At 38.4% G+C, this 24,230-nt stretch overlaps 1 long non-coding RNA gene across 1 annotated transcript; it reads right to left on the bottom strand.

The window, feature by feature from the left end:
• Positions 1 to 7,086: 7,086 nt before the first annotated feature.
• Positions 7,087 to 7,379, bottom strand: LOC111925611 (uncharacterized). Its single transcript, XR_002862328.2, has 2 exons — positions 7,292 to 7,379; positions 7,087 to 7,212 (listed from the first exon to the last, which is right to left on the bottom strand). It is a non-coding gene; the product is annotated as an uncharacterized LOC111925611 (long non-coding RNA).
• Positions 7,380 to 24,230: the final 16,851 nt, after the last annotated feature.

Below are 24,230 nucleotides of genomic sequence, written 5' to 3'. Positions count from 1 at the left end.
TATATTACAGAACCTCTCTGGCATAGGAATCTTCATCAACACCATCTCAGTGACCTCTATCCTGCTGTGCAAGACACATTGATTTCCTCAATGATTCCTCTTGAGTCTTTTGTAGACTTCTAATGTTTATGGTGACCTAAAGTCACATTAGCCCCTTTCCCAAAAGCTCTTGAAAGCTTTCTGGGGGAGGCAAGCTGCATACCTTCCAGGGCCATCAGAGGCAGGGCAGCATTCCTCTGCTTTCAGCCCTTACCCATCTGTCCCCCATCAGCTGGGAGATACTAAAATAAATCAGGAGTGGGCTGATGCACAAGCTGTATTACAGAAGGTATGTCCTCCCCAGGAAATGTGTAAACAAATATTTGAAAGATCTAAAAATATGAACAAAGATGATTCTGTGGCAAACAATGAACCTTCAAAAGTCTGTGGCACATGTTCTACATACAGTTATTAGGTAATGAAGTTAAATTGCTAAATAAAATTAGTTTTAAAAAGCCAAAGCTATAGAATCTTCAGCCTCCATGTAGCATCCTTAATATTAAATTTTTAGTTTAGCATCTTGCTTGATTTTGGTGTGGCCTCATCTGTGTAATATATTAAAAATAAATATTAAATTATATATATATAATATATAATTATATTAAAAATAAATATTATTGCAAAGCATCTACTTACTCCTGCATAATGTTCTGTTTTGGTCTGGCCTTTGCTACTGGAAAAAAAAAAATAAGGCTTACATCTGTAATACTGTTCAAAAAGTTGGAAGTGCTGCTGAAGATGACTGTATCTGCCCTGAGTTCTGAGTGAATGGAGTTCTGTCTACTGCTAAACACTTGAAAACTTCCTGCTTCAGAACCAGTAGTCTTCCTCTCACTGTATTTGGTCAATAAAAATGTCAGTAAGAAAGAAGCACAGTGTCAGGACAGTGCTACAACATTTTCATTTATCTGGTCTGTAATAACAGTATTTTCCCCATTTCAAACACACTAACTCATATCCTGTTGCTCTTACTCAGTCCAAGACCTTTTGATGTTTATGACTCTTTTCCCTTGTGCTGAATGTCTGCCCAGTTATGTGTAATGAACAGCCTCTGCTCCCTTACAGCCATATTTCCTTACCCTGACCAGAGATCTGCACGTAAGGAATGAAGTCACTCCCAGCCACTACTGGTCTCTGTGGCACACAGCTCTTCATGTTTCTCTAGCCCAAATTCTTATTTTACACTAGTGCTCTCTGCCTTTGCTATCCAAGCTAGTCCTGTATCTGTACAATTAATATGTCCTTAAAATATTTAATAATTTTCTTTGTAAAGAGATCTTTTACAAGCCTTTTAAAGGGGTTGTAAGGCAAAAGGTCTCCAAAAGACTGGGCAAAAAAGGACCACAGTTGCTCAGCTATATGTTTCAAAAGCAGTCTGATTTGTCAAAGAAAAAGTCCTTTCTGTGACTTTCTGTGAGCTATCTTCATTTAAAGTCTAACATTCTGGGGGTTTCTTGAGTTTCACTCTAACTGATCCTCTTCTCTTTGTTTTCATATGACCTTCCTTAGAACAAAGAACTGAGATTTTAATGATGTTTTAGGGTTTTGTTTGCATGGTCACATCCATGACAATGCATAAATAATAATTTTCCTCTGTTAAAATTTGATATGTTTCATTTTTTAAATGTTTTCTTTAGCAGCTGGAAAGCAACTGCATGCAAATTCTTATATAACCTTAGCCATTCCAGCTACCATTTTTCCCAATTAAAAGGATCTCCATCCCTCATGATCAATACTGTTTGATTTCAGGGCTTCCTCTCATCTTTCTCAGCCTGGAAAATTCTGGATCAGTCCTTCTCTGCTGTTCCCATTGCTCTACTGTGCCTGCTCTCCTCAGCAGTTTGTACCTTCTTTGCAGAGAACTCATGAGGAGGGACAGGAGAACATGTTCTCACAGCACTGCCTCTCCTCTAAATTTTTATGAATGCTTTGCACTCCTACAATATCACATTAACTCAGTGTAGCCCACACCAGCACCAAAGGGCATGGGAAAAGCAGGCACTTGATCTCCCACTTTCAGGAAACTGGATAAATTTTTACTAGTTGTTTTTGAAAAAGAGGTCAGATTGATAACTTCAACAACAGCTTGGTTTCCTTTACTCTTCTTTAAAGTATGTTCCATGAGTTACCTATCTCCCTGTGAGACAAACCTCCTTCAAGGAAAAAATCCTGTTTCTGTGGTTGACTATTACACCTTCTCTTTCCATTTGCCAATTCTTGACCTTTTGATCTATATCACAATTATAATTTCTTTCTGATTACTGTTTAGACCTCCTGTCTTGGTGTATCATTATTTCCAATATTGATTTTTCCTTTTCTGAGAAATGAATGTACACCCAAGAGAATATATTTTTATAATGCACATTTATATCTACATGTATGTATTATTTAATAATATTAATCCCTCTGTAAAGTACTGGTTTATAATCAGGTAGAACATAGAGCAATTTCAGCTGCTTACATCACCCAGGCAAATGTCACAGAAAACAAATTACAACTCAGTTTGTGGTTCTGCCTGACTGCTCATGTGGGATGCTAAAAGAAGCTAAACATTCTTTTATTTCTTCATGTTGGTTATAATTGCTGTTGTGGTAGATAATCAGTCTCTGCAGGCCTTCCCCTCTGCTTCCCTTCTGTGACTGATGGGAGAGGCAAATGAGATCAGGGAACCCCTGGAGGTGTTACATGGACGTACAGGTCTGTGCTGGGACACATCTTCCTTGGTTTTACTTGATAGAATACCTTTTCAGAACTATAATAACATATTGTCTCACTTCAGCCTCATAAATTTGCCTAACAAGTCACAACAAAATACAAAGCAATTCTTCCCATAATCAAATGTCACCGTGGCTGCCACAGATAAAGATTTTGTCAGTTGTGTTGTGTTTGACAATGTTTAACAATGTTTGTTACATCATAGATGCAGATAATTATTATGTTCCTCTCCTGTGGAGAACCATAGGTCTGGATAGCTTTGTGATACAACATGGTTTAAGTCTTCCTTACCTCTACTCCATGGGCTCCTAACAGCTGTAGAGACACTGATCTGAATGGAGGTGGAGCAGTCAGGACTGTCACTATGACCTTAACAAATCACTGGGAATTTCTTTATGCTCTCAATAGCTACTACAGATTGATTTTCTGTTTGGTTAATACATTGATATTTGCTGTAGGTGTCATTACCTAAATGCTTGAATATGTACCATATATTTTTATTGTCTTAATACAGGTACTTGTGTTTGAGCACAACATGCCAGCATTTTGTGATCTGTTAGAATTAGTGAGTTGAAGATTGCTGAAGTTACTATGAATTTAAAGTTCCTTAAAGGAACCCTGGAGTCCCAAAATTTAATCACATAGATTAAATATACAGAGAAATTATAATTTTAAAATGATCTGTTAATTACTAAATAAATAGAGCCTTCTAAGGAAAGACCTTTTTCCTGGCAAGGTACTCCTGATTCATCTGCTGGGCCTAATAAAAAATAATCTAACAACAAATAATTAAATATGATTCATTGTAGCTGAGTACTTGTTGTGTAAAAAAAATAGATTTTGTGGTCATGGTGATAGAAAGTAGATTCAAATGCATAAATTCTGCCAGCTAGGATTAGATGTACTTGAGTGTTTGGGATTATTTCCCCCTCTAGTGGCTGTTTTATGCAAAAATATGAAAACTGGGATTATGTAGATATACTATAATTTTTGGAGGGTTCATAGAAACTTTTAGATCAGATAGAAGTTACTAAAGTGGACTTTTAATTTTGACTGTGCTGAATTTGAGTGAAAGGGTGTTATTATTAACAAGAATAAGATTTGAAATTCTTGATTTTCCTAAAACGTTGACAGTGATTGGATATCATGGAATCACAGAATCGATTAGGTTGAAAAATTGACTCTGAGTTGTCTCTGAGATCACTGAGTCCAACCTTTGAATTAAATATGTCACAGCCTAACTCATAAAACTATGAAATTTTGCATTTGGATGTGTACATTTTTGTCCCACTCTGATCTTATGCTTTTTTATTTGGTGCTGCTCAAAATTTATCTTCAATGCTTTATTAATTTCATGGTAGTTGTTGTGGGTTTTCTCTGTGCTGGGTGAACAATTATTACTGCTGGTGGTATTGCTAGGGGAACCTGAATGGATTTCAATACTGCCAAGTGAGGCAGTATTGTTACTGTACTTTTTGTTATCATGTCAGAAGTCTTATCTGCTCTCCAATATCAGTTCTTAAAAATATTTAAAACTAAACCGATCCGAAAACATTATCACTGACCCTGCAGTTATAATAAGGAATTACACAAAAACCTCCACCTAGTAATCAGTAGCAGTAAGCAAAACAAAGAATGCACTACAAATTTTCAGGAAGGAAATAGAGAGCAAAATGGAAAATGTAATAACACCACTGTATAAATTGTTTACCTACACCTTGAATATCCTGTGCAGTAACAGTTCTTCCATCTCAAAAAAGATGTGTAAGAACGAAAAAGGAAGAGAAGGGCAGCAGGGTGACGAAAGGAATGGCTTCCATAAGGAGGAATCTGCTGGAGAGGGGGTGTTTCTGCAGGGAAAATACATCAGAAGACTATAAAAGTATGAGTGGCAGGGAGAAAATTAATAGAGATAGAATGCTCACCATGTTTTTCAAATGCAAATAGGGAATGATAGTGGGAACCAGGTTCAAAACAAATAGTTGAAAGATACTCTTCATGCAACAGGCAGAAAACCTGTTGATCCCTTTGCTGAACAATGCTGTGGATTCAACAGCTTTGCATGGGGTTAGTGGGAGGCTAGAGAAGGATTTGGTAGAGCTTCCACTGTGATTTCCTAAGCAGACAAAACCTGGTGTCAGCCTATCCCTGTCCCCAGAGTGGTGCCCAGTGCCAGGACTGGGGCTACCTCAGTGCTTCTTGGCTGCCAAGCTCCTGACTGACTGAAGCAGCAGGATGGGGTCTGACTGCCAGGAACTGCTGTCACCCACGCACCCCACCCACCCACAGGGCCCCTGGTGCCCAGGCTGATGTGTCAGGGTGGCACCATGACAATCGTCTCTAAAAACTACCTAAATAAAGATGGGCAGAGCCTGGGAAAATATTGTGCAAAAATATCGCGTAAGCTTGCTCTCTTCTCTCCCAAGGTGTCTTGTGACCACTTTTGGAATAAGAACACCAAACTCTGGAAATATTCCCAAAAGTGTTCTCCTGAATTTATTTAGACACACAAATAAGAGCATGATATATGAATAATCTCTTCATTCCACACTGAATTAGTCAAGCAACATCTGGAATGTTGTTTTTGCTGTAACTTAAGTTGCAAACAGAAAAACTTTTATGCTTAAACTATCATATAAGCTATTACCTGTGAAAATGTACATTAAACTTCAGTTATGGAAACTTGTATTTTTAACTATTTCAGTGAAATGGCTTTCTGTTTTTATAAGTATCACTGGTTTTTAACAACCTGAAATTCAAAAGAAGTTTTTGTACAAATCACTGGACAACTCTTCCGTCATAAACTTTGCCATTAGCGGAGCTGAGTGAGATGCTGGGAGCAGTAGGTGACTGTCCAGCAGGTCCACCTAAAGGAGCTGACTAGCCTGGGAGTTGTCAGGAGTGGAGTGTCTGATAACATGAGCTGAGAGGAGTGGATGGAGTGACAGGCAGGCTTGGGTGAGTGACTGAGGAGAGTAGTGTCAAATTAGTGTCAAATAAATACCTGATGTGATTGAAGTCAAAAGTGATGCAAGAGAATTGAGGGGCCAAGGTGACTGTAGTGACTCAGGTGTGATGCAGACTGAGGCTTTCTGAGGTATGTTTGGACATACCTAAATAACCCTCTATACACCAAATGTAAGCACTGATTTCGTTGCTGAGAAAGGGTTATCTAATGGCATGACTATCAGTTCTGAAAACCTGAAAAATTTGTTTCTTTGTCATGTTTCAGAATGGATTTAAGAAGGGGAAGTTGTGCTTAACCAGCTTGACAGGTTGGACATAAACTGAAACACAGGAAATTCCACTAAAGCATATGGAAAAAATTAATTATCTTGGGAGTGTTTAAGCAGTGGAAAATTTAAAAAAATTCTGTTGAAACCATGAGTAGAAAACTTCCTTTTCTGCTCTGTGGCTTCTAAGACCATTGGAAGTGTTTTATGTCCAGTTTTGCATGTCAAAATTTGGCAACAATACCAACAAACAAGAACAGAACCTATGAATTCCAAGGGAATGATGAAATAAATAGGTTTTATCTGAAACAATTAGCTTATTTCTGGGAGAGAAAAAAATGACCAAGAAAACATTTCCCACTGGGAGGGCAATGAACAAGGTGCGGTGTGGATTTTAGCTGTCTACCATAGTCAATTCACAAAAACATATTAAAAACTATTATTATAAAGGTCACTTTTTCTGCCTAGTCTCCGAAGGATAGATGAGAAAAAAATGTACTTTGAAGTAATAATTGATAATAGTAAAAAAATAATGAAATGGGCAAGTGAGAACTGGACCATGCCCCTTGGGAGGTTTGTGTATGCTTTGCCTTCCAAAGACTTTAAAGAATAAGTGGAAAATCATGTTTAGGGATGATGAGGAATTCTTGGGCTGAGACGGTGTTTCTGCAGGTTTTTTGCAGCCCTGTGTTTGTATGTTTCCATAAAAGATGAGCGTGAGACTCCCTCATCCAGAGTTCAAATTACACCAAAAGAGAAACACATTCCAAGGTGAAATACCTATCTCAAGTCTGGGCATTTGGTTTCTTACACTATTCTGTAAAGAATTTCAGGTTTTCTGCTCTTGAATTATGTGTGTTTTACTCCTAGTATTTAGCTTTCACATCCCCGAGGATGTATTGCCATAGATTGTAGGTGAACAGAAGCTGCTGATGCCTCAGTGTCAGGTTGTACATAGTTTGTCCTTCATGTATATTTAATCTTAGCTTTCATTACTTTCTTGATGCATTGTAACAATCGCCTATGGTGCAATTAACACCCTGATTTGTATCTATCTTCTGTCAGAAGTTAAGGAGGAAGAGATTTCCTTGGGAACAGATTCGTTTATGAACGTTTATTTACCTTTGGAATTTGATTTATGCATGAATGATCAGTATGTCTAAGGGAGCGTCACTAAGCTCTTTATTTTCACTGCTGCCTTCTGGGAGCGAGGAGTGCAGGAAACCTGATAACGAGGAGTTTCTCTGGTCATTTAAGAGGGCAACCCTTACTGCGTTATACAATTAGTAGAAAGAGACGTGCACCTGTAGCATCCGGCTGTATTAAATGTCATTGTTCTTTTGTCAAGCGGCGTTTGAAGCTTTTAACTCTCCGGCCTCCCCCAGACATGCCAGGTGTGAGGGCTGCACCAACGCAAACGTTTGGGAGTTCCTGAGAACGAGATGTTGAAGGTGAGACCCGTGACACTGTGTCTGGAGTATTAATGCTGCACCTGATACAAGTTTTCAGCTTTTAGGGTGTGAGACCCAGGGCAGTCGGAGGGTGCTGTCGCCGGCTGGAGAGCGGTCGCTGGGGACGGGGAATTCTGCGTCGCCGCAGGCTTTGGCGTCGGTCCCGTTGTGCCCGGGATCTCCTAACCAGCGGCAGCCCGTTTCCATGGGAAGGCGGGACTGACCTCTGGCTGCAAGGGGAAGTTCAAAAAGCGCCCGCCGGACGGCGGGGGCGGGGGCGGGAGCCCCTCACCGTGACAACCGCGCCGGGCGATGGAGGCGCTGGCGGGGCAGCCTCAGGGCCCGGTGGAGGCCGCTGCCGCCGGCCCGGGGGCCCGGGCACAGGCCCCCGATCCTCCGGACACGCTGCAGGTGCGGGGCTGAGGGGAGGGAGCGCGGGGCAGGGAACCCGCGGGGCTGCGGGGAGTCCCGCGTTGGCAGCCTGCGAGGGAAAGGGAGCCGTGGAGCGGCGGCTCTGAGGTAACTTTGGTCGCGAAGGTGAGAGGGGGCACCCGTGAGGGTGCGGGGCGGCGGTCACGCTTCTCCCTCTGCTCTGGCGAGGGGTGCGGGCAGAACTGGAGATAGCCAGGCGTAGTTTGCCTCCTCGGAGACGGCATTCTTATCTGTGATGAAATTCAAACTTTCACTGCTTCTAGACAAACTACACGTTGCTGTATCTTGAAGCGGGCAGCTGTTTCTAATGGCAATTACGAGTCCTTTGACGAGACTTCACGTATGAAAACACTAAAGGAGTGTGTTTTCACGAGTGCCAGAGCCATAGGGTGCTTTTGAGCCCTCGAGTAAAGAAGAGGAATCTTGCAAATTCCTGTTTCCTGCATCATACTGGAAATCTGTTGCTTTCAGCTCCACTCTGATAGTTACTTTATTACTAGCTTTGTTGAGTTGAAACACAAATCGACATTATTTTAAGGATTAACACAGTTATTAAATCTGTTTCTTGTAAACTGTTTGTTTTCCTATTGTCTTGGCTGAATCCTTGATGTATCTGCAAGCAAAGAAGTTTCCAGTATGGTCTTTCACTATGGACAAGAGCTAACTTGAGTCCCTTTTTCTGGAGGGGGTGTGCAGTTCATAGATGCTAGGGATGGTTGGATTCCATATAGATTCTCTTAATGTTAAAGCAATACAAATGCCCCTCATTCTTAAATTTTGCCGTAGTTACCAAGACATGTTACAGATGGATTTGAGCTGCTATTTCTGTATAATTAATACTTAAAAAGTAGTTGTGCTCATCTCTTACAAGAGCAACTTGTTTACCAGGAGGGCTGTCCTACCAAAACTTAAAATTTTCAAAAAAGAGAGTCAGTTCAGTGCTGTGGTAATATAATCTAGAATACATTAAATGTTCAGTAGAAGATATTATTTGGTTTACAGGAGGTTAATTTAAAATGTAAGTAATTAGGTATTTGATATGTGAAGCTAGGGGTAAAAATGAAGCCACTCTTTCTTGTTAAAATTCATTTGAATTTTAATCATAGCATTATTCAGGTGAGAATTTACTCCTACTTTTTCCTTTAGCTTTCGTGGATGTGGGATAATGTATATAGAACTTTTTTAAAAAATGTATAGTTTGATTATATTTATCATTTTAGACCTTCATGTACTAGAAACTTTTTCTTTTGTGCAACTTGGGAATGAAATCTATATTAGTAAGCACTGTGTGTCTTGTTTTTTCTCTGTTCTATAATGGGGCTTGACGATGTACCTTTTCAATAACCATAAACATCCAAGTGTTCTACATTTTAGCAGCCTATGTTTTGCAGGGAATGGAGGATGATGGAGGTGGAAGAGAATTTGTTCCACACTTGAGCAATTCACAGTTCAACCACTAAGGACAAAAAAGTAGCTGTGATACTCTTGTGTAGTGTGACTTGCCCTAGTAGGCATTTTTAATCAACAGACCAATATAAGTGTTAACCTTTTAAATTTTACCTTAAACATTGGGATGTTCAGGTGCAGTGGTCCATGTGGAAATGAAGGATTTCCTTTCCACTGCCTCCCCAGTGGATATATAGTGAATTTTTATAATAATAATGGGACATGTAAACTGCTCTGAGGTATTGGCAGTTTCCCAGGGAAACAAAATTAGGACACTAATGATTGCTCAACACCAGAAGTGTAAACAAGGAAAAACATTTGATTTGTCAGTGAAAATATGTGAAAAGGTTTAAGATGGTGACAGCTGTTTAGCAATAACTTTATTGAAAGAAACAAAACACTTTCCTTGCCAATAAAAAATAAAACTTCAGCCTAATTCTATATGCCATGATTCTGGTATTGTCCTGATGGAAAACAATTCTTCAATTTTATAAGTGTTTCTGTTCTGAAACAATATACAGAAGAGGTCATGCATTCAGCTTCTGCCCAAGGCAGGCTGTTATAAGTTGCTGAATTCATGTACACGTACTGCAGCAGTTATAACCCAGCAAGTCTTTGCCAAAAAAAAATCCTGCTCTCAACAACATACGTCAAAATGAACAGGGGCAGGAAACCACATGATGTGTGTTTTTCTGAGGATGCATGAAAAGTTGCAAGGAGAGGTGGTTAAGGTGTGGGAACTGGGAAGAAAAAGTGGATGAAAAGATGGGGCTGCTTCAATATCCAGTGAAGAGATAAATTTTCTGGCTTTTGGGCCTGCAATTTTTTAAGCAATTTGCCATATTTAATCAGATTTAAAAGGATCCACTTGCTTGCTGGTGGCAGAAACCACGGAATACTGATTCTGAATGTCACAGTGTGCAGCAAATTGCATGAAACAGGCTGTTACTGTAGTGTAAGATGGCTAAAGTAAGCTTAGCAAAGGCTGATGGAAGATGGAAAAAACTGTCTTTTGTTTTCATCGCCAGTAAGGTACTACCAGAAATTAAAGAATATGCAGCAATGGAGAAAGGAATTGATGCAGTAGTATGAGAACTATGTGTAGAGTTAATGAATTTTCTAGCAGGCCTTTCTAATCAAAAGAAAACAGAAACCAAATGATGCTGTTTTGTTTGGAATACAGGGACAAATGAGCAATGAATCAATATGGATTCCATTTGCCAAATATATTTGGATAAAATATGACATCATACATTTAAATGAGAAGGATTTTTCTTAGGCACAATCAGGCTGTGACTGGTTAAAATAATGTCATGGGTCCTTACTTGTTTCAGTTTTCAGTAGCCAAGTAATATTTGAAACTGCTTGATGGACACAAGGAACATTTCAAAGGAACTGTGACTGGTAATGAAGGAGTATTTCATCATTACAATTACTCTTCAGAAGATTTACAAATAAGGAAGACCTCTGTCACTTAACCTAGATCAGACAATATGTTGTGCTCCAAACACATCAAGACTGATAACGCTTCATGACAAATAACAGTCATGTGCCACAGAAGCAGAAGGGTTTAATAGCCAGCAGCTACAGGGTGTTGTGTCCAACCCCCTCCACTGTGAATGTACAGAGAAAGATGGTAAGCTGGTGACACAGCAATAGCACAGCTCTGGTTGCTCAGCAACAATTGCAGCTTTTTACTGTGTGTGTTAAGCAGGCAGTAGCAGTCGTGTTTTTTCCAGAAGGGTTTGATTTAGCACCAAGGAGCAAATGCCTCTCTGACATAGGCTGCTCTTGTATAGTCCAGAAAGCCCAGGATAATAGTATAACTTTGCATTATTGCCACTTTTGTGGAATTTAATAGCTTTTGGCATTTGTTTATGTAATGTTGAAATTTGTAATCCATACTTCCTCTATACTTCTGCAAAGGGAAATGTTTGGTTATTGGCAAATAACTGGTTTTGCTTGTAGGTTTCTGAGTAGATATTTAAATTACATTAAGGGGGTGTGTGGTTTGAACACCTTCTGCCTCTGTGCAGTGGAACTGCTACTGGTGAAAGGCTGCAGCTGGCCCAGTTTAACTGCACAACAGAAAGGGACATAACACCAGTAGTTCTGGGAAATAACAGTGTGCCTCATGTGTTGTCATGTTCCTGTGATACCCAGTAAATTGCAAGGTGCTGTGGTTTAACCCAGCTGGCAAGTAAGGCCCGTGCAACTGTTCACCTACTTCTCTCCTTGCATTGGGATGAGGGAGAGAATTAGACTAAAAGTGGAGAAACTCGTTGGTTGAGATCAAAACAGTCTAATGAGGAAAATAAAGTCCTGCTTACAAGCAACTCAGGTTAAGGAATGCATTTACCACTTCCTACAGGCTCCATCACATGTAATGTGACTTGGGAAGGCAAATACCATTTTTCTGAATGTTCCCCCGTTCTCCTTCTCTCCCTGCTTTGTATACTGAGGATGATGTCCTGTCGTGTGGAGTACCCCTTATGTCAGCTGTTGTGGCTGTGCTCCCCCAGCCTTTTGTTGGTGGAGTAAGAAAGCCTTGGTGCTGGGTAAGCACTGCTCAGCAGTGACTGAAGTATCCCTGAATTATCAATGCTGTTTCCTGCACAAATCCAAAACATGGCCCCAAATCACTTAGTAGGGAGAAATTTACCTCATCCAAACCCAGCACATATGGTATTAGGGGAACTGGATTGAAAGTGAACAAAAAGGCTAAGTGCAGAGCGGCACTTGACATTCCCTATATTTTCTAAGATTAAGGAAGGGCAGGCTGACTTCATTAAGGCTACTGCAGGACAAAAAACCTCAGCCTTCTACACTTACTATTTTGGATATAGCTTGCCCTCAAGTATCTATTCTGTGTGCACTCAACTCAGATATCTTTCCTGCTTGGCTGAGGAAACAGAAAGGAGGTGCCTTCTGTGAGGATGTTGTAAACATTCAGTACTCCTAGAAAAGCTAGGGACATCGCTACAGTATCATGACAAAAATCCCAAATATTAGTATGTTGTATGAAAAGTATTAGAAACTTCAGATTCTTGGAGTGATAAATCCTTCATGTTGCTGACTTTAGAGTTGTGTCTTCTAATCTGTGTACCAAATCATGTTTTCCTATTCCATTTGTGATGCCCATATTGTTGTTGTGACTAGCACCTGTGAATGTAATTGTTGTTACAGTGGGTTAAAGAATGGTCTAAATTGTAAATTTTAGACTAATTTAAATGATTTTGCATCTTTTATCAGAATGCAGAAGAAGCTGGTATTTTTTGACTGAAATATGTGGCTCAAGCCTTTGTATTTTAGGTAATAGTTTACAAAAGAAAATATACCAGGTTTTTCCACAGCACGGAACACATAGTGTTCCACAAACACTAAAAATTTAAAGAACAATCAGATTTTGACTATGGAAGTATTTTATTTAACAGATAATAGAGGGTGGAGTATTCAAGCTCCAACTGCTAAGGGATTATGACATCATAACTTGGATGTGCAATCAGTATGTGTGCCAAAAGTTTGAGTCAGTAGCTCTTCTTTCTTTGCCATTTTATTTCTAAAAATCTATATACCAAAAACATTTTAAATGTCTAGCATGGAGAAAATAACATTCCTTCTGCCTCTCATGGGCTTCATTTGGCATGTTTTAAGATGTTAAAATGTAAAATGTGGAAACTGGGATTTTTCAAATCTATTTCTAATGATCTTTGGTTTAATAAAGAAATAAAACTTCCTGCTCTGAATTATTTTCTCTTTTCAAAATTTTTGACCTTTTCAAGAAGAATGCTAATTATATGTGGTGAACTATATTAATATAAATTAGGTCAAGAAGCAGAGAACTCTTTGTATGAAATAGTTCAATGAATAATAATGAAATAATTTTACTCTTGATTTTATATGAAATTTTATATGAAATTTTGTGTGTATACAAAGGATGTATAAGTAAGAAGGCCTTTCTACTAGGATTTATTAGCAGGATCTTTAACTGATGGCATTCATTGTCTGAAAAGATGGAAGATTTATTTTTTGAGGGAAAAGTAAAAAGCAGCAGAATAGTGGGCAATAGAGTGAGGGTGCTCTCCGCTAGTGTGGCCAAGTGATGGGTGCCTGCTGAGCACCCCCTTAGACTGGTCTGCCTCCAGTGTAGCATGTGGCAGTGGTAAGCATCAGGAATGATACTAGGCCCTGTCTTTTCCTTGGGACTTGTCCAAACTCCCTATTATTACTTCTTATTGGAGTATGCCAGTCAAATGTAAATGCTGCTTACTGTTTTTTAAATCTCTTTGCGTTACCCAGTAATAGTTATCAAACATCTCTACGACTATTTTCTACTTTCTTATGCATTATGTTTGTTTTTTTTTAATGTAAACTAAAATCTTCAAGGACAAACAGCAAAGGAGAAAGGAGGAAGGGTGATCCTTTTGCCAGAGGGAATTGCTATAAGCATGACAGCAGCACTTTAGGGGTTTGCAGGTGCAGGCCATAGGTAATAACAGCACAAGAGTATTAGCACCAGAACAATAAAGGGAAAAAAACCACCTGCCCACAGAGGCTCTGGATAACAGCTTGGGTGCAAGACTACAGAACTATAAGAGTCTGTTGTTACTGAGATGAAAACACCTGAAAGTACCATGCCTTAAGATGTTTTCAGATTTGTTGGAATTTAAAAGCTGAAGTTCAAATGTACTGAAATACATCAGGTGACTGTAACAATCTCAACAAAATGATGAGTTTAACCTTATTCTATGGTGGGGTTATTTTATGTCCCTCCTAGGTGATATGAGCTGGCCTCTGGACAATTATTTAACTGTAGTGAAGAGGGAATTCCTGCTAAAAGCTGAGAAGCAGAATTTTCAAGAGTGTTGGTTTAGCCCCAATGCAGTAACTTTGGGGAAAAGCTTTCAGAATCTTACTTTGTTTTCTCAAGAGCACTGTTACAACAGTATTCAATTATAGGTAATTTTAAATATTAAGAAAAATTTCAATAAATACGTTTGGATATTAACTTCCCCCTGCCCCAGCTTGCTATATTGCAGTCATGGGATCATGGTTGGGGAAAAAGGCACTGGAAGTACTATGTAAAAGAGAAGTCTTGATACAATGGTTTGTTGGGGAGAGTAGGGGAGAGCCTCCAGAGGTTCAGTAAAGGTAGTAATCTAAATCTTAGGTTAATCAATGAATAATAAGTCTCTAAATGCTTAGAATATAGAGAAGTGCCTTGTTAGAGGATGATTGGTTTCAGAAAGAATGAAAGACTGAAATTTTACAAAGAGGAGAGGAGAAAAAAGAATTACAGTGCAGAAAAGAAATAGAAACCTATGGCCTGTGCTTATTACCTTTTTATTTCTCCAGAAAAAAAGAACCAGTATGATAGCCAACACTACTACATTGGCTGGTTGACAAGCACTATGTTTTTCATGCCATAGCTGCTACTATTAAAAATTGCCAAGTGGGTGTTTTTTTATTAGTAGTCATAGAATTGGGTAGCATAAATTAAATATATTTAGTTGCTGTAGCTCTGTTTAATTAAATTTTTATCAAACTTAAATTTTAAGGAAATGAATAGGTAAAAGTTGCATTTAAATGGAACCTTGTTGAGTGGTAAATAAGACCAATAGATTGAAAAATGAGTAAGGCATTCTTAAAGACTACTTGGAAGTAAATATTAATGCAAATTTTGTAATATTAAGGCAAAATGCCATAACCTTTCAAAATAAAAACACTTCCCCCATCATTTTGAAATATGTATGTGGAAAGATTGAATTTCCTTTAGTTGTATATGTATTAGTAAATTAGAGGAGAGAAAGAAAACAAGAAAGACATTTTAGTTTCAATGTTTTCAAACTGAAGACTTCTTGTATGAGCGAGTAACACAGCTGAACAAATATCTCTTCCTGAGTTACTCTGGAAGAAGTGCCATGCAACTCCTATTTTTAGCTAGAGCATCTAGCTCTTTTCAAAGATGGACTGTTAGGCTGAAACTAAGATTGGTAGGAATGATCTAAAGGCCAGCTGGAGGTTTAAATATCTTCTAAGTTACATGAAAAAAACCCAACAAGCTCATCATAACTACTGAACTGTTTTAATGAATATGTTGTGCATAACAGAGTGATACAGTATAATGGAAATACCTTTTTATTAAGATCTGTAATCGCGTAGATATGTAGTGCACAAGTTATTTACATCCTGTTTTCTATGTGGTCAAACTTTTATGATTGGACTGTATCTTCAAGTTTTTTCCACCAAAAATGATTCTATAACTTACTTAGTATGAGTACATCATGTCTCAGCTGCAGAGCTGGCTTCTGTCTCTGGAGCATAAGATGTGCTTTTCTTGTGACCTGTAGGTCAGAGGAGTTACTCCTGTGTGCTCAGTGCACCTGTGAATGGAGATTTAAAAAATCTGTAGAGCAGTTTAGTTCAGCTTTGTCTGAACAATTCTAAAAAACTGTAAACAAGTGTGGTGAAAAAGCCTCAGTTCAGCACACAGCAATCGATCCCCTCAAATGTTAATATTACTAAAGGGGAAAAAAAGATTCAATATCTGTTTAGTTGTTTCTGTGTGGATCCAGGTGTTCTTTTGGTGCCAGCAACTAAGCTAGTTTTGGGACATGGAACAACTTGCAGGGCCTGAATCAAAGGTCTTGTCTGATAGCTGTTGATAGCCAGACAAAAATGTGAGCTTTTAATGGACAATTTTTATTTTTTTTTGGTATTCCATGGAAAACAAATTATCCAAATGGACATTTTGTTATTAGTGCTAAGCTATCCAGAAACATCCCAGGTACAACCAAGCTTCTAGTTATTGGTTTACTTACCTTATTTAGTTTGCATATCAGAAAAAATCAGTCATGTGTCTTTAAGGCTTGTGCTGCTGAACCCCCTTCCAGATAAAGTAAATAAAGGGCAGTAGAACAGAAAATATGAACAACTACAAACATCACTGCCTTCACTTAGAATGATAAGAAAACAGCTTGTACAAAGTAGTTAATATCTGTAAAGGTATTTACTACCTTAAAAAGTGATAAATAACATAAATAACCAGTTTCCCCAGCTTCCCATGCTGATCTAGAATAAATACAAATAGTTTTTTTGACTTTTATAGTGATAACTTCAAAGAACTTGCATTTTTCACAAATTTCTATTTCATTATCTAATATGCCTAAAATGGAAATGTTGTTAAAAACTTGTCTCCAGTAATCTTTTACATTTTTTAGACTGTGCATTTTTCTTAAACTTAATGAATGGGGGAAATTTTAACTAGTAGTGATCATGATCCCTTAAAATTAGGATTTTACTAATTTCTGTATGTTAATCATTTGCTCACAAAGGTAGAAATAGGCTTCATGGAAGTAATGATCAAGTAATTCAGAGACCATAATTTTGATGTGAATTTAGATTTAAATTTGTTATTTTCCCATTTACTTACACTGAATTTTCATTTGCCATTTTAACACATCATAGTTACTCAGTCTTGGAAGTTTCTGTAATTCTTTTTGTTCCTCCTTATTTCCTTGAATAGCGTAGTTTTGTCTGCAGATGTCATTCTTGTAGCTTTTCCTTTTTCACTTGACTGTGCAGATCCCTGGAGCGCCCCACTTATACCTTAAAACTGTTGCTGTAAGATCTAATTATTATAATATTTTTTTTTCCTATCCTCTCCATTCCAACATTTAATCAAGTCTCTATCTTTGAAGGTCATTTCCTTTATGCTTTTCCTAAAAGCACTTGACAATTGATCTTTTTGAAAGCTTTATTTCCTAATCCATATAATGTAGCTCAATCTTCTTTACACTGATGCTTATTAACCTCTTTAGTGAACCTCAGCAGTTCATGATGAGTGTTTCTCCCTTTCATAAAAATCTTTCTGAGTTTTCCTTTGGAAATTAAATAACTTGAGCAGCCTCTTAATTATATGCTTTAATATAATGCCTGTCACTTTACCTACCAAGACTTCCTCATCAGGTGTTTCTCATTCAACTGGCCCTGAAGGTGCACATTTATTTTATTAGCCAGTGCCCAGTCCTCTGATACTGATGCAGAGTGCATGTCACATTAAGAAGTTTCACTCTTTTGTATTTGAGTTCCTTTGCAATTTTTGGGCATCTAGCCATCTAAGGCATTACTTTCTATTCATTTAAAAAAACCTCAAAACAAAATAGTTGGTTTTTTGTTTTTTTTTTTAATTTAAGCTTATAAAGTCATCATCTGGCCCTAATATATTGCCTTCTTAATGGAAGGTTTCTGTGAAGAAAACAGTTAATTCTGCAGCAAAAATATATAAAAATTTAGTACCCTTCTATTGATTTCTTATAGAATTATAGAATGTTTTGGATTGGAAGGGATCTTAAAGAACATCTAGTTCCAACCTCCCTGCCATGGGCAGGGACATCATCCAGTAGACTAGGTTGCTTAAAGCCCCATCCAGCCTGGCCTTGAACACCAGGGATGGGGCATGCATAGCCTTTCTGGGCAATCTGTTCTGCTGTCTCACCTCTTCACAGTACAGATTTTCTCCCTAATATCTAATATAAGCCTACCTTCTTTCAGTTTGACTCTCTTTCCCCTTGTCCTGTCACTACATGCTCTTATAAAAAGTCCCTCTTTGTCTTTCTTGTGAACTCCCTTCAGACACTGGAAGGCCACAATTAAGTCACCCCAAAGCATTTTCTTTTCCAGGCTGACCAAACACAATTTTCTCAGCCTTTCACTTTAGGACAGGTGCTTCATCCCTCTAATATTGTTGGCCCTCCTCTGGAAAGACTCCAACAGGTCCATATCTTTCCTTTCCTACAGCACTGCAGGTGGGGTCTCAACAAAGCAGAGTAGGGGGACAGAATCCCCTCCTTCCACTGCTGGCCACACTGCTTTGGATGCAGCCCAGGACATGTTTGGCTTTCTGGGCTGCAAGTGCGCATTGCTGGGTCATGTCCAGCCTCTCATCCACCAGCACTCCCAAGTCTTGCAATGCCATGTTTTTTTGAAGATATTGTGGGAAGTTTCCTATTACTGTGGTATACCATAGAAGGGACCTCATTATCAGCACTTTGTATTTCTTATTAGCTATTATTCTGTCTGCTTCACCTTGCCTTACTGCATCTTTGTCTAGGCTGCCAGGTTTTAATTTATCTGGATTTTTTTCTATGTCATTGTTGTTACAGCTTTTCAGAGGATGCCTGCTGGCTTTTGCTCTACTTTTTAGCTGTGCTGACTGGCTTGTGCTTTTTCTCAAGTTTTTCAATGGTAGAAGCTGTGCAATTGCACTCTGTTTTCAGTATGGTGTTTTTAAATAGCTCACATGTTTTCTGCAAAGATTTAATTCTTTTGACTGATTATTTCTATCTTCTTACTTTTAATGTTTCCCCAGTTTGAAGATGCATTGGCTTTTCTAAAGTTTCTGTTAGTGCTGTTGGGATGATTCTCCCCTTAAGGGGAAGGAAGCACCTAAATTTTGTAAATGCTCTTTGGTCAACAGGGACAAAAAAAAGAGTAAAAATGTCTGCAAACAATTAGAAAGTTTTTTTAGTAAATTACATACTTGGCATGGAAATTGGTGTGTAAGTCTCTGACTTAGTATATAGACACCCAAAAGGGGTTTGGATAAAAGAGTGGAGTGGAAGGGAGGGAAGAAGTGAAAGAGGGAGAGATTAATTAAAAAAAGAAGAGGAAGTAAAGAAAAAAAAAGAGGAAAACCAGGAGAAATTAAAGAGTAAGAGATGAATTAAAGAAATACAGGAACAGTGAAAAAGAGAAAGTGAGCATCACTTCTGGTTCCAGCATTGATCCAACAGATAAGCATTGATCTAGATGCGTCAGTCCAGCCATTGAGACATCCAGGGTTCTGGGGGGTCACTGTTCAGGCTTGGGAAAGTACCTTTTTATGGACAGATTTCTCTGTTTCTGTGTAAATTATTTATCATGTGCAGGCCTTTCTGGAAAGACACTGGAAGGCTTCAGGGGTCATTGGTGTCTTAATTCCATGTTATAGTTCAGGCCCACATCTTGCCACTCATTCCTGCACTTATGTTGTACTGTGTTGTGGTTCCTTCTTAGGGAAGGAACTGGCTTTTCCTCTACAGCAAAGTCTTATTCTTTCTCTTTCTCATGATGTGTTAATACCATCAATGAGCATCACTCAGGTTGCTGCGTGGCCTGGGTGCAGTGTGGGGATGCATCACCACAACCCATCCTGTCACCAGTCAGCTTCTCTGGTCCTCTACAGCTGTGAGGTTGTTAAATTTTCTATTTTATTTGAACATTTATATTTTGAACCTGATTTTGTACCTTTTTAGGTACTGAGACCTCCCATATTTTTGAATTATGAATTTTCTATTACCAGTGTCTAAAAAAATTAGTATCAGCATTGCAATCAGAAATGGTATTTCCCAGGTGTATATGAATACAGCTGAAGTTACTTGCTGATTCTGTTCCCTGTCATGGGGCCGTCCCTTGCCACTGTCAGCATGTCACAGTCAATACTTCCAGGCTAATTAGGCAGACAGTAATATCATATGCTGTGTCTATCTTCTTTGTGACTGAAACTTTTTGCTGTTGGGCTCTGGTTGACTCACTAACTTGTCTGAACTCTTTTAAACCAGTGTGCACTTTTCCACATTTCCTATGTGGTAAATTAGCACAAGGTACCAATGGATACCCTCCTTATGCTGTTCTGTTAGTTTCTAGTGCTGTTGTTACAGACATTTCTTAGTTTGCAGATAGTATCGCAGAATCCCCAACTTTGTTCCTTGGACTTTTCCTGCTTAGGTAAAAGCAGTTATGTACTTGTTTTAGTTTTCTGTTTTCTCCCAACTAGTTCTAAAGGACAGCCTTTTACTGTCCAGACTTTTGCTATGGCTTGCAGTGTTACAGGTGGAACTCCCTGCTTTATCATGTCATTAGCTCCCTGCGCTTCATGCAAGTCAATATGCATTTTGAGAACAAAGAATCTTTAGGGCCTGATTACATGTTCTCAGGATAGGTTTAAAACACTTCCCCCCCCCCCCCCCCCCCCCCCCGGTATTTAATTATTTTGTAAATTGTATTTGTAAATTTGTAGCTTTTATTCAAAAGCTTACCTAACTTACCAAGCTTACCAAAGTTTATCTAAGTTGCTTCTTCCATTCCTTTAATTTCAGGAGTGTTCTCGTCTTCCAGTGAATCTGGACCTTGTTTCTTTCCTAGTCTTCAGTTGCATACTGAGAATTTATCATTCTCTTTAGTCTGCATTGCTAGGGATATTAGAATATTGGAGCAGTGACAGGGATGCTTGAAGATCCTGAGGTAGGGTATTTTTGCCTTTGGTCCTTGTGCTGGCTGAGTTGATGGGCACAATGTCCACATAATTCACAATAGGAAAGGGCAGAGAAGGTGTGAGGTTTTGTAGTTCCTTGAAATGGAAAATCTATCACTTTCATTGTTACCTGAATGGCAATTTTCTGTCCTCACAATAATGTCTTTTCATTTGATAAGACCCAGGCATCCTGTTTGTCCTGATAAACAGAAGGTTAATTATTTTTCTGTCAACTGTATTAATTGTTAATCTTTAAATTTTATTTTATTAGCAGTGGGTCAAACAGGTAAGCATAGCCTGGAGAACAAATGTTTTGCCTAAAGCAGAACAGGGAATTACACTAGGACTTCCTACATGGTAGGATAGTTCTTTAAGCAGTACTGTCTTTCACATAAAATCCTTGTTGAATAGCAACATAAAAGGTTAAAGCAACATAAAAGGTTAATGTCTTATTCATATCTGTTTTCTCATCAAGCAAGAAGTGTAATTTTTAGCTATGATAGATTTTTTTTCCTCTCTCCTTTTTTTTATTTTCTTTTTGTTTTTTAATATCTTTGAGCTGAAGATATTACGTGGCTGACAAATTGCAGGCTTAGATATTTTGAGACAAAAAGCATTTTTTGGAATGACAAGTGATCCATGTGCCTATTACTGCAGGAAATCATTAAATATGTTGAAGTTTTAATTTTTCTCAGAAAATCAATTAAAAATCCTTGCCTTCAAGAGACTAAAACCTCAGTGTTATTTGGCTTTGAAAGCAGCTCGAGGTAATGTCTACGTTTAGCTCTGGTTATTTGCATTGTAGCTGTATCAAGAGGATGCAGCAGAGTAGAATATCCTTTTCTTTAAGTTCCTCCAATTATATTCAGTGTAGATTTTCATCTGTGATTTGTAAGTGATCATCTCTGTAAAAAATATTTCAATTACCAAATTTTATATAGACTATTTTGTGAAAAAATGTGAAAGTTATGTACACTTCCAGCTTTTAACCACTAGATGGTAGCTAACTACTATCTACTACTCCTAATTGCCCACGGTAAAAGAACCCTTGTTGCCAAAACTGTGCAATGTAACACTAACAAAAAAAAAAATCATAGAATATCCTGAGTTGGAAGGGACCCATCAGGATAATCAAATCCAGCTCCTGGCCCTACTGAGAACACCTCAGGAGTCACACCATGTGCCTGAGAATATTGAGCTCTGTCAGGCTGGTGCTGTGACCACTGCCCTGGGGAGCCTGTTGCAGTGTTTAGTCACCCTCTGGGTGAAAAACCTTCTCCTGATATCCAGCCTAATCTTTCTCTTACTCAGCCTCAGGCTATTCCCTTGGGTCTTGTCGACTGTCACCAGAGAGAAGAGAGCAGGGTCTGCTGTTCCTCTTCCCATCACATTATGGCGATGGAGCCCTGCAGAACCCCACTAGCGACTGCTCTCCAGCCTGACGTTACTCCATTTACTAATTTTGATACTGGAAAATTACAAAGTCTTTTGACATTGTGAAATAAACTGTCATAATTCCTAAGATAGTATGACAACTCAAAATTTTAGTTTGAAAAGTGTTTCTCTGACAGAATTGATTGTGTGCTTCATGGTTTTACTCATCTGCACAGCAGTAATTTACAAGGTAAATTTACCATAATTAATTACCAAAATTAATGGTATGCTGAGTGCTGAGCAGAGCCAAGGCTAGCCAAAGACATATGACAGACTAAAAGAATTCTTAGAATTTTCAATTATAATACAAGATTACATCTCCTCATTAATGTAAAAATTAAGTTATTAAAAATAATCCAACTTCACCATGGATCTTGCACTCCTGAAGCATCTGGGGAGAAAATGTATTCTTCAAATTACAGATCTGATGATGGATCACCAATAAAATAAAGATAAAAGAGGAGGCTTTTTAAAAGTTGGTTAAAATCTGAAAGAAAACTTTTTTTCCCCAAATTATAAAAATGTTTATATAAGTCAAATCTGGTACTGGGGTAGAACAAGGAGTCCTTTAAGCTCTGCCTCAGCAAGAATAGTTCTGGCTAAAAATCTGAAAAAAATCCTGAATTATTTGACCTGTTCACAAGCCATTATACACTATCTAATCTAATGTTCTAGTGGATGTAAAATAAATTCCTAGAGCAGTATTTAATAGCAGTTTAAGCCAAAATCAGCTTAACTATATATAAGGCTTTATTGTTCATTAATGTTTGTCGCATTATATTAGGAACGACGATAAGCACGACCCTGACTCCCTTGGCTGCATTGTCCAAGAGAGCAAAGTTTATTATTCTTAATCTTCTTTTATACACATGTTCAAGAAGGTCTGATAGGTAAAACTCTCCTTGGTCATTAAAGCAACACATCCACCATCATTGGTTAAGTGGAACACCACCCCTGGACTGTTTCCTAAACACCTGCTAAGACTGTTGTCCTTCATCAAGGACTTTTTGGATTCTTTTGGATTCTTCCTTATGCTTTCTCAGGCCAGACAGAGAAGCCTGTGTGACTTAGTTTCACACAGGCTCTGTTCCCTGCTTACTTTTTGCATTTAGCATCCATAAATGTTTATTGAGCATTATTTGCTTTTGTGGCTTATAAACCAAAGAAAAGGTAGAGGTTGGAAGAGTCTGATGCATAATTATTGACCAAAAGATTGCTTCTTGGCCTTCTGTGTTGGTTGCATTAATGTTGTGCTAAACTGGCTCTGCTGGAAGTCTGACTTTTGACCTGAGGACAGCAGTGACCTGATGATGGCAGTTAAGCACTGTCTCAGCCACTTCATTATTTTTTAATAACTTAATGAGATGGAAGATCACAGGAAGCTGAATTCCATAAACATCAATGATCTTTGAATGACTCTAACCAATATCAGTGTATAATCTAGTACTGTAAATGCAGCCTGCCTCAAGAGTTCTGAGGATATATTACAGCTGCAAGGAGAGTTCCTGTGTAAGGTAATGATTTGTGATTTTTTGATATCAACGCATATATGGGTTCCCTTCATGGGTTAGTTTAATCCTTGTCATGATTGTCAGTCATTTTAATTCTAAAAATGTCACATTCCAATTTACTTAAATTTCTGAGAGTTACTGAGATTTCTGGAGTTTGAAGACTTTTTCTTTTTGTAAATGATAAATGAGACGATGGAGATGCTCTGTTAGGCTTGCCATTTGCAAATAATGAAACTAGTTGAAGATGGGGAAGTTGAGAAAAGATTTAACTGCAGAGATCATGAGTTTGTGGGACTTAAAACCCTGAAAGGACCTTAGACTTGAGAACATCAGATTTTTTACTTATTCAGGGAATCCTCTTGTCAGGAACCCATGAAGGACTTCCCTAGTGGGAAGCAGGGCTGAAGAAAACTTTGTGACCTGCTAGTATAACATCATTGGCACACACAGACAGGCCATTCAACATGCAGAAGGGAGAGGAGACCTTGTAGGAGGCCAGCATGGATGATCACAGAGGGTATTGATTCAAACATGCAAGCCTTTGTAGAAGTTTGGGATGAGGTAGGATCAGGGGTGGGCCACCCAGGAAGGATATGGACACAATGCCTGAATTCAGAGATAGAGTTAAAAAGCTCAGTTGGAGTTCAAACTTGTGAGGAGGGAAAAGGGAAATGAC

Source organism: Cyanistes caeruleus, chromosome 1, assembly GCF_971803275.1.
Source record: "Cyanistes caeruleus chromosome 1, bCyaCae1.hap1.1, whole genome shotgun sequence".
Lineage (NCBI taxonomy): Eukaryota > Metazoa > Chordata > Aves > Passeriformes > Paridae > Cyanistes > Cyanistes caeruleus.
This window is presented reverse-complemented; position numbering and strand designations above follow the sequence as displayed.